This window comes from Salminus brasiliensis, chromosome 1, assembly GCF_030463535.1.
Source record: "Salminus brasiliensis chromosome 1, fSalBra1.hap2, whole genome shotgun sequence".
Lineage (NCBI taxonomy): Eukaryota > Metazoa > Chordata > Actinopteri > Characiformes > Bryconidae > Salminus > Salminus brasiliensis.
In genome coordinates, this window is record NC_132878.1 from 99305100 (window position 1) to 99317221 (window position 12122).

Genomic DNA, 12122 nt, shown 5'->3' on the forward strand with positions numbered 1-12122 from the left:
GGAGAGGACCCAGGTCACTGGATGATTTAGAGAGATTGTGCAAAGAGGAATGGTCAAAGATCCCTCTATCTGTATTCTCCCATCTTGTGAAACATAAGAGAAGAAGCTGTTTTGTTGGCAAAAGGTGGTTGTACAAAGTATTAACATCAGGGGTGCCAATATTTGTGGCACACATGATTTGATGTTAAACAATTATTTCTTAATGTGGGATTTTTTATTCCTACTGAATAAATTCACTTGAGTTAAAGGTTGGATTTTACTCTTTTTTCTATCATGGTCCTATATTATTCAGAAAAAAACTCAATTTATTAGAAGCTAAAGAACACATCTTAACCAGGGGTGCCAATAATTATGGAGGGCACTGTATATTCTATAAATAAAACTGCCATTTAAACTGGGGTTTAAATGTGCATAGACAAATCCAGAAGCAATGTGATGTCAAGACCATGATGCAGCTGTTCAGGATGTTCTCCACAGTGGAAGTTGCAGAGGAGCTGTTGTGGCAGGTTGGCTCATCAGCAGTCATAGGATGTATAGGTGTTGCTTGGGCTTGCTGACACTGTGTTATGTGTTAAGTGACCTGGTGAGATTTCAAATATGTGGATACAGAGGTAGCAGCTTGCAGCTGCTCACTCTCACTCCTTGATGCCCAGAGGTATGTGCACTCTGCTTCCCCTCCTAAAATCAACAGTCAGCTCCTTAGTTTTGCTGATGATGTGGGAGAGGTTGTTACCAGTGCTCTGCTCCGAATTTCACTTCCTTCCTGTATGGTGATGTTTCTAATTTTTTTTTTTTTTTTTTTAAGTTTTGCAATACAGTTGTAGGTAGAATGGGCTAGAGCGCAGCTTTGTGGGGATCTTGTGCTGAGTGTATGGTTTGCCGGTGAGGAAGTCCATGATCCAGAGTGTTAAATTTAGAGACCAGTCTGGATGGGATGATGGTGTTAAATGCAGAGCTAAAGTCAACAAACAGCATTCTGACATTGGTGTTAGTTTCAGGGGTTCATGGACATGATTCTGAATTTGATGCATATATACAGAACACCACACTGGAGAATTGAATGAATTAATTTGTTACTCAGTGTTCACAATAATTTAAAGTCTGGTTGCAAAAACAGTGCCCGATTTCTCATTTCTACATACAATTATTACAATAATAATTAGTAATAGTAATAATATTACAACAATCGGAATACCAGTCAGGCCACTTATTTTCTAAATCCATGTTCACCATGTTTGCCTGAAGTCAGTAACTACAACGGTAGCTGAAAATTGGGGCCTGGTTGGCAACTTTGGAGTTTCCTAAATAGCACTGGGAATCAGGTTCATTTAATAACGATTATAATAACGAATTGAAGGTTTGTACGGAACTGCTGTTGTATTCAGAAGAGGAACAGTGAACTGTAGACGCTTAATATTGATGCATGCTTAATTAACAATGCAAAACACACCCCCATACCCTTTCAGTTCTGTCATATGCAGGACATCTCTGTTTACTGTGGAAGAGAAAACCTGGTAATTTAGAGTACAGTAGTTAAAATTTGACCAGGTTTTTGTCTTGCAAATGATCAGCTTTCATAAATCTGCTGTCTTTTGCACAACATTGTGCAAAAGAATCCTATGTGTTGCTGCCTGTGGCGTTTTCTTAATGGGCTCAGTAAATTATACTTACTTGGTCACTTACCAGTCACATACTCAAATCAGCCCTCTAGAGGTGGCAGCAACAACTGCAGGCATTTAGCAAATAGAGGTTCAGGTATAAGGAAAAAAAATAAAACATAGGTTTAAAACTTAATGCATACAATATTTTATATCATACAAAAGAATTTTATGTCTCACCACAGCAAAAACAAGTCTGTCTGAACATCCTGCATCCTGATATAAGGAATTTGTAGCCTTCCATCAAAATACGAACTCCTTCGCAGGGACTTGTCAACATTCAAGATGTGATTAAAGATGTCTCATCCTTTCCTCAATGCACTGGATACATTTGGTGCAATTGGACTGAGCTCAGATAAGTACTGTGCATAAAAGATATGGTCAGTGTTTTTTTGTTGTTGTTGTTTTGTTTTTGTTTTTCGCAAATTGTCTGCATTGAGTATTGTCATGTTAAAATATCTGCACAAAGTTTTTCTTCTGTTTATCTGAAAATTTACTTTTGTCTTTTGGAAAACCATGAACTAAATTTTTTCCACCTTTACCTTACCTTTTGTTAAAGGGACAAGTGAATGGAATGTGCATTGCAATAAAGTGCTGCTTTTCAATTCAAGAGGAACTGGCTCTCCAGTGCAAGGTTGTTTGGAACACACTCTTGGCATTTTTCCATCAGCAATTTTTCTTTGACATGTGTAGCAAATCCAAAGTGAACCAGTTGTTAGTGCAGGTGTTATTGCATCTTGTCAGGCCCGAGTCGCCGCAGGCTCTCATGAGGACTCTTATTTTGATATTCACGTTGTCTAACTTCACAGACTCTGGTTTACGTCTTGTGTGTTTGATTCATGTTAATTGTTCATTCTGATTTAGTTCATACGTTTTACCTGAGGCTGAGGTATTTAAGAGGCTAGCGCTAGCTACTCTTTGCAGAGAATTGAACATTTTGAACATAGTCAGTGGACTGTAAAGGTTAAAGGTGCACGTATTTGTCACTGTACAGTGTGGACTATACAGCGAAATGTGTCCTCCGCATTTAACCCATCTGGTAGTGAACACACACTCACACACACACACATGTGTTAGGGGCAGTGAGTACACACACACCCAGAGCGGTGGGCAGCCAACTCCAGCGCCCGGGGAGCAGAGAGGGTAAAGGGCCTTGCTCAAGGGCCCAACAGTGGCCCAACAGTGCCCAACAGTGGCCCAACAGTTCGATTCCCGAGCCCGGGAATCGAACCCACAACCCTGTTATCGATATCCCGGAGCTCTAACCGCTGAGCCACCACTGCCCCTAAACTGTATGTTTTCAAGGTACTAAATGTATTTAAGGTACTGAGTGAACTGAACTTATCTTACGTAGTCAGGGTACCCTACAACCATGTGCATTGGCGTTCAAGCGTACGGTCCAAGAAGCCTCAAGGTCGCCGGAGAGATGCTTTCTCTTCAGGATCGCATTATCGTTTATTGTTCATGGGCGAGCCTCTTTATCAGGTCTGTCTTACTCATGCCAGTTGGATTATGCAGCTGATCTCTCAGCTCTCGTTCTCACAGAAGTTCCCTAGCACCTGAAGAGCGCAGCTTTGGTTTTCCCTAGTTTCCCCCGGCACGTCTCTTTCCGCTCATTCCCATTATGCTAGTCTAGCTCTAGGATTTACCTCCAGCCTCAGGTGTGTATCTTTGCTTTTCCCACATTACTTTGTCACAGTTGTGTTTGGTTTTTCCTTTGGCCCTGTACTTGGCCTTGAGTTTACCCTGTTTATTGAGTTAATTAACTCTCTCGCATCGAGCCATCCCCTGCGAGTGTTCACCCTTATTGTCAGACCTAGCCAGTCATGACACATCTATGTCAATGTTTGTCTACGTTTTGATGCCATGGTACAATATTACATTATAATCTTTATAATGTTGAGTTATTACAATGTTCCTGCTTCTTGATTGCAACGTCCTCTGGAACGATTACATGTTGTGTATTTCAACCACTTGTATTAACTGTGTGTAAAGAAACTACACTAGTGAGATCAGCAGCAGCTTAAATTTCTTCTCAGTTTTCCAGGTTCTAACATATTTCATCTTTGATTTAGCCAAATAATTTGAAAGAGAGGAGTAACATTGTCTAAGACACAAACGCATTTTTGACCATATGTGAGACAGGTGACGGACTGAGTTGCCCATGTTCGTCCACAAAACACAAAGGCCAATGATCTGAAAAAGCAGCTCACCAGAAAATGGCTGTGTTTCACAAGAATCACTCATTACATCTAAAGTGGGGATATCTGTGCGTTCATGTTCAATGTTCACAAATATTTGTGTGCTGTTCTGTCAAAGGGCTGAAAGACCGGATGTTTTCACTGCGCGTGGCACGCAGGCCTCTGTTCAGGTTCCTAAGTGAATCTAATCTTTGTCTTGTTGTTACCTCGCTCAGTTTATGCCTTTATGTTTGTCTAGTCAAGGTCTAGTCGTTACCTTGCTCGGTTTATGTTCTAGGATTCTTTCCAGTTAGTCCAGTTGTCATGTTGTTCGTTTATGTCCTGAGGTTTTTCTTGTCTGAGTCTGGTCCTTGCCGGTTTATGTTCTTTGGTATGTCTCCCTACCCTGCTCACCCAGCTCAGCCCCCTTCCAGAGCCCCCCGGTCTAAGGTGTGCTTTGTGTTCGCCCTCTAGTTTGTCAAGTTTACATTGTTTTCCTGTATATTGGCATTAGCTGCTGCTTTGTTTGCTTTGGTTTGCTCTGTGTATTATTTCCCATTGTGTTATTAAAGTACTCGCATTGGACCCATCTCTGCGAGTGTTCATCCCTCTGTGTCTGGCCTAACCCGCCATGACAGGTACGCAGAGCAAGGTGTGCAGCAGTGATGTAAAAATGTTACGTGTATTTTTAAAATGTAGTTTATTTTGGTTATTTATTCTCCATTTAGAAATGCAGTCCAGTTAGAAAGTACACTTTATGAACAGCAGGATATTATTTCCTAGTGCAAGCGTGAACTATAATATGCAACAGTGTGTCCTTTACTGTAGCTAGATGATTTTCATAGAGCTTGATTGACTGAGAGGTTTGCTGTGTGCAGTTCTATATTGTTTGTAAAGCACTTCATTTTATGTGTAAAATTATTTGTTTTTTTAGTGTTTATGGTGTTCAACACAGTTTAGACACAGCCATGCTTGAACTCATTAGAGTCTCTGAATCTTATTCTTTAAAGCCGAGGTCTGCTGATAATCTAGACCAGGCCGGGACCAGGCCGCAGACAGACAGGCTAAACCGACTGTCTGCAAGCTGCAAGAGGTGTCACCCAGTAAAGCCTCCAGTACCCTAGAATTTAGTAATTTTTCTGCAGACTTGGCAGTGTGCAGCGACAAAGTTATAATAGTAGGAGACTTTAATATTCATTTTGAAAAAGTAGACGATCCATTAACAAAGGCGTTTGTATCAATTTTAGATTCTGGCAGAATCAAACAAAACGTATCTGGACCCACACATTACTGTAATCATACCCTAGATTTAGTCCTGACCCTGGGTGTTAGCTGTCACGCCCGCGCCGCCGCGCCCGCCCCAGGGCCGGTCTCGGGCCACGGCTCACAGGCGATCAAGAACTCCCCCTTCAAAGTCATGTCATGTTTAGTTATGCTCTGGACTTGGACTCTGAAAAGGACTCTTGTGTTGACACCCATCGTCGCCACCTTGGTTTTAGGTCGTGTTTGTCATGTGTCTGTTCATCGTTTGGTTAATGTGTATCACCTGTGGGCTGGTGTATTTAAGGAGGGCTAGCGCAAGCAGCCAGGGCCGAGAATTGACTTAAGTTGACTTCTGTCAACTCTTAGTAGCTCTGGTTATCTCAGGTCAACACTGGGTTGGATCTGGTGTCTTGTAGTGCTGGTGTTATCTGTTGGGCTCTCCAACGGCCTCTGCTAATGTCAGCTAAACCTCCTCGGTCTAGGGACTCCTTCGTTCATAGAGCACCGTAAGGAGTATCAGGGGCCTGTTCATGGGAGTGAGCTGAACTCTCCTCGCTTCGGTTGTGAAGCTCAGTCAAGGAAGTCAGCACTGGTGTGCGCTCTAGTTATCGCCTGTGTTCTGGTGAGCTAGCCCTGTCACTGTCTCGGTTCTGTTGTTTGGGTTCTGGTAAGCTAGCCCTGTCACTGTCTCGGTTCTGTTGTTTGGGTTCTGGTAAGCTAGCCCTGTCACTGTCTCGGTTCTGTTGTTTGGGTTCTGGTAAGCTAGCCCTGTCACTGTCTCGGTTCTGTTGTTTGGGTTCTGGTAAGCTAGTCCCGTCATTGTCTCGGTTCTGTTGTTTGGGTTCTGGTAAGCTAGCCCCGTCACTGTCTCGGTTCTGTTGTCTGGGTTCTGGTAAGCTAGCCCCGTCATTGTCTCGGTTCTGTTGTCTGGGTTCTGGTAAGCTAGTCCCGTCATTGTCTCGGTTCTGTTGTTTTGGGTTCGGTAGCAGATCCCTCAGCTCCGGAGGTCCAGTAAGTCTCAGAAGCGCCTGACCCGCGCTGTCTCTCTGTCTCACGGTTTTCCCCAGGCTGCCTGTAGGTTTAGGTTTTCTGTATCGTTCTGGCTCAGCCCTGGCCTGCTAGCCTAGCCCTCGTCCCCCACCAGCCACGGGTGTGCTCTTTTGTTTGCCCAGTTTGTCACGTTTGTCTTTTGTTTATCGTTAACCCTGTTAATCTGTTGCTGCTTTTTCATTGTTTTCTGCCCTGTTTGAGTTAATAAACTCTCTCGCCTTGGTCCATCCCCTGCGAGTGTTCTCCCTCATTGTCTGAGCCAGTGGATCATGACATTAGCATTGATCATCTAAATATTCTACCTCAGAGCTCATTAATATCAGACCATTATCTAATCTCTTTTGAGATACATGAGGCTGAATGTTCATTCGTCCCCCCAACATTGTCTAAAGCGCTCAGTAACCTCTCATGATCCACACGGTCTGACAATGAGGGAGAACACTCGCAGGGGATAGACCAAAGCGAGAGAGTTTATATTGAAAACAATAAACAGCAAAACCAAAAACAAAGCAGCAAATGTTACCGGGGAAAACAGGGTAAACAGAAACAACAGTGGCAACCAAACGTGGGCAAAACAAACGAGCACACCTGGGGCTGGCGAGACTCAAGGGCTAGGCTGGCTTGCCGGAGCCAAACTAGAACTTAGACGTGAACCAAAACCTACAGGCCGTGCCTGGGTAAAACAAACAACTGCGCTCGTGAACTTACGAGACGCGAGTGCGTGAGAGATCAGCCGCCAAACCCTGAAGACCGAGCCGGTCCGGTGGTGGGGCTAGCTTCCGTGAATCACTAGCGTATGCGTAGCTCGTTACCTGAGCTCTTGACCCTGAGTACGCGTATACAGGGTATACAGTTTCTGCCCAAATGAAGGTTGTCAGGAGTTATAAGCACATTATTGGTGGAACAGTTTTTTGTCATAAGCCTTGTTTGATTGTTATAGAGCATATCCCCATTTCATAACCAATAGTTTAACTAAAACATCCATGCCTGCACATTTTTGTTTTGTATTTTAAAAGTTCTTTTAAGGCAATGAATGTTGTCTTGAGGTCACCCAGACAACAGAAGCAAGCACTAACATAACTGTCCACTTAGGGTTAGGTTAGGTTTGGGTTTGGGTTTGGGTTAGGTTAGGGTTAGGGTTTAGGGTTAGGGTTAGGGTTAGGGCTTAGATTTTGTTTAGGGTTGGGGGCTGGGGCTAGGGTTAAGGTTAGGGTTAGGTTAAGATTAGGGTTAACGGCTGGGGTTAGGTTTTTGTTATGTACAATGACTTCCCCCATTACAATCCATCAGACTGCATGGTTGAGTAGGAAGATCAAGGGTAGTGCACGGGCCAGCGCTTGTTAAGCATTGCTATCGGGCTTTTGGTCCTGTAGTAGGCCTAAAGAGAGCAGAGTGAGGCGAGCAGAGTGAGGAGTGTGCCACTAGACTGAGCAGGACACCCTCTAGACCTACTTGGCCTTGTTTGCTCACCTATTCCCTCTCCCTAATGCTACAGTTAAGCAGGGAGTGAACAGGTGTGAGGTTAGGGTTAGGGTTAGGGCTTAGATTATGATTAGGGTTGGGGGCTGGGGCTAGGGTTAGGGTAAAGGTTAGGGTTAGGTTAAGATTAGGGTTAGGAACAGGCAGCAGAGTGAGGAGTGTGCCACTAGACTGAGCCGGACACCCTCTAGACCTACTTGGCCTTGTTTGCTCACCCATTCCCTCTCCCTAATGCTATAGTTAAGCAGGGAGTGAATAGGTGTGAGGTTGAGGTGTAGTAGATTTGATATGATTTGTAAATCTGTGATTATTCAGTCAGCTGTTGAGAGGAGGGCAGAGTGAAGTACGCACTGCTAGACTAAGCAGGGTTAGGTTTAGGGTTAAGGTTATGATTAGGGTTGGGGGCTAGGGTTAGGGTTAGGGTTAGGTTAGGGTTAGGTTTTTGTTATGTACAATGACTTCCCCCATTACAATCCATCAGACTGCATGGCTGAGTAGGAAGATCAAGGGTAGTGCACGGGCCAGCGCTTGTTAAGCATTGCTATTGGGCTTTTGGGCCTGTAGTAGGCCTAAAGAGAGCAGAGTGAGGCGAGCAGAGTGAGGAGTGTGCCACTAGACTGAGCAGGACACCCTCTAGACCTACTTGGCCTTGTTTGCTCACCTAGTCCCTCTCCCTAATGCTACAGTTAAGCAGGGAGTGAACAGGTGTGAGGTTGAGGTGTATTGAAAATCCTATGATTAGAGTGATGTGAGCAGAATGTGGAACAGGTGTGAGGTTGAGGTGTAGATTTGATATGATTTGTAAATCTGTGATTATTCAGTCAGCTGTTCAGAGGAGGGCAGGGTGAAGAACGCACTGCTAGACTGAGCATTGTTTGGTTTGTTCTGGGTCACCTCTTGGGTTCAGCGACTGATCTCAAGACTCCGTAGTCACGTCTAGTAAGTTCTGTTGCGCCTGATGAGCGCTGTTTATATTATCTCCTGTATCTCCGCTGGCACGGCCAGTAGTTTTAGTTCTTGTTATATGTGTCCCTGTTCATTTTCCCCGTTCAAGCTGAGCTCCCTATGTTTCCACCAGCCTCAGGTGTGTGTTTTGTGTGGCCCACATTCTTCTGTCACGTGTTTTTGTTTCTCAGTTTGCCCTGTATCATTGCTGCATTTTCTTGTTTACCCTTGTTGTTGCTGATTATTAAAGCATTCTCACATCAAGCCACCCCCTGCGAGTGTTCACCTGTCATTGTCTGACCTAGCCAGTCATGACAGAAACCAGGTGTACTCTAGGTACACTCTGTGTCGACTGATGTTGCTCAAGTTTGTGCCTGTACCTTCAGGGATTCTTTACCACCACCAACAGACTCTGCAATAGCTTCTTTAGCAATGTGGTCAGGTTATTGAACACATCTGATGCCCCCCAACACCTGGACCAATCTAGCCTCCGTCCTACAGCAACCATAGACTGCTGAGACATCCCTTTTACCCTCAGTAATGTGTTCATTACTTTATTAAATGATGATTTTTTAGTATGATTAATACCATAGCTTCATGACCTTTGACCTTAGAATCACCATACCTTTTTTTGTTGAAAAACAACTAAAGATAATATTTTTTTATGACAAATGTATACGTGGTCACAAACACATATATAGAAGAAAATAACCAAAAAGAGGAGAAGAGAACAAGGGGAAAGAGAGAAAAAACATGTATTATTTGTCCTATTATATCAGTCCTTTTGTGTAGAATTAAGTGCTAGCGAGTGGTCAGAAATCCCAAATATAGCTATCAAAAGGCAAGATTGGAGATTTAACCCAAGAAGTCTAGACTTAGAAAAATGTGCCCTGTATAAGACCTTCAATTGGATCGTATCCTCTCGAATTCCTCCATGATGAGGAACAAGTGACAACATGGCTTCTTGTTCTGGAGGTAACGAGGGGAAATGTGGGAAACACTTAGCCACTAAATTGCGAGCTTGGAAACAGCGAAACAGGTGAGTAACAGGGAGGCCGTACCAGGATGACAAATGGGCAAAACTACCAAAGACACTATCTACATATAAATATTTGAATTGTGTAGCACCATTGTCATGCCATATTGAACATGTAGAGTCTGAAAGTGATGGAGAAAATAAATAACTATGTAAACGACCCAAGAAAGAGACAGCTACCAATTGAAAATGCAGTCGAAATTGAAACCAGATCTTGAGTGTGTTAACCACTGGATTATCATTATATAGAAATGGTTTTGTAGGTAAAGAGGAATAAAGTGAAGCAGGTATGGAAGATCCCCTACAGGATGACAACTCCACTTTACACCAAGAAGATCCAGGAGATTGTAACCGGTAACAAAGATTGTGGATGTGAGCTGCCCAACAGTAATTAAGAAAATTAGATAATGCAAGTCCAGAATCAGCAAACGTTGAACGTTGGTTTTTAGCATCATGCTGTGGCAAAGTGCTCAAAGTTTGGTAGTTTTATGACCCTACCATTCCTAGGCCCCGAAAGACTGTTCTGGCCAGTATAGACCAAGGCCAAATTTATGATAGCCGAATGGATAAGGCCATAGCTTCATGACCTTTGACTTTAAAATCAACAAACTTACCTAGCTTCATCAGCACAATGTGATGATAATGTGTGGTACGTTTGGTTGCGCTTTGACCTTCTTTGCCCTTGCAATCCCTCAAACAATAAGTTCTGGCCAGTTAAGGCCTAAAGGCAAATTCACATTTGTTGTATTAACAAGGCCGTAGCTCCATGACCTTTGATCTTAGAATCACCAAACTTGATGTAATGAGTTTGACCATGATGTAATGGGTTCACAAGTGACCGTTTCAAAATTATGTCCAAAAGCACTCCTGCCAGAAAGCAGAGTGAGTGTTTAGCCTAAGCCAGAAATAAATGTTCAACATTACATCTCATTAATGCAGAGAGTCGAGTATCAGCCCTGCCTCTGACACCAGGTGCTGAAGTGCCCTGACGCTGCTGGACATGTGTGTGAAGGAAAAAGAGCAGGAGACAGAAACAATGCTGCTGAGTAACTTTATTACACTTTAATAAAGATAAGAAAAAAACTTTAGTCCCAGTCTTCTGTGGGTCTTTAGTCCCAGTCTTCTGTGGGTCTTTAGTCCGAGTCTTCTGTGGGTCTTTAGTCCGAGTCTTCTGTGAATCTTTAGTCCCAGTCTTCTGTGGGTCTTTAGTCCCAGTCTTCTGTGGGTCTTTAGTCCCAGTCTTCTGTGGGTCTTTAGTTTATTCTTCTTTTTATTGTTGAACTTAAACCTGAAAAACAGACGCTGTTGTTATAATGTTATTGTAAATCTGTGTGTGAGACAGAGAGAGAGAGAGAGAGGGAGGTAGAGAGAGGTAGAGAGATACTTACAGTGTGTTTCTCTTCTTCTGCAAGTCTGAAGCGTTTCTCACAGGCTTGGTGGTGCTGCCGCAGATTCTCCATTCTGCGCTTTCGGCGCTGCTGCTCTTCAGAACTGACCCCAGAACCTGCAGCGGAGCAGATAGAACAATGAAGTAAAACAGTACACAGGTCCAGCACACTGAGAGAAAAGTTCGGTCAGATGGGTCAGAAAAAGGAAGAGTACAAATTGCTGCTGACTGTAGAAAATGTGTTTCAGTTCAAAAGGATTTGAGATGAAGATGAAGAGAAGGTCTGTGTTGTTCTGTGCTGAACTGCGTTCACCTCCTGACTTCTATATTTGTTTATGCAGTGAAATGGAAAGCTGGCCCTTCTGGAGTTAAACAGCTTTCAGAACATCTGTAATATTTGCTGATGTCTGGATTAATCTGCCACAATAACCACAAATTCATGTGCTTAATATAAATGTTATGTGATTCCACATTTAGAATATTACATCAGTATTTGCATGTTTTTGTGCTCAGGATGGCAGAAGCTGAAACAACAACCTTTAAAACACTAGATGAAAGTTCAGGTACAAATATACACTGAACCTGAATATGTGAGCATTTATTTGTGGCACAAAAATGAGAATGTTTGTGAAATGTGTTCATTTTGTGAACTAAACCAGAGACCAAAGTACAAGAAGAGGAGGAAGACCTCCCAGTGAGCACTGTTAATGATCAGGAACCACTTCCCCTGTTGGCCCCTGCTCCTGTGAGTCGATTACAAGTAAAGAAATGGACCAGTACTAGTCCCATTTAGGAAACTAAATAATACTCATTTCCTCCCCTTTAGGGTAAAAGGAGAAAAATTTATTACAGTGACCAGCTGATCGGTCTTCTTCGGGTCAGTTTTGAAAAAGACCTCAAGGCTAAATTTATAACTAAGCAACAGGTTAGTGTCTAATGTCACTTAAAATCAGTAAAGTTTCTGTTATTGAATCTTGCTGTCATTTCAGATTATATAATATTTAATAGGACATTATGTTTTAGTGTATTCATCTTTGATGTTAACTTTTCAGATCGTTGAAGAGCTGAACAGAAACCGGGAACTGCTGGAAATATGCAGACACTATGCTCTCACTTTGGACAAT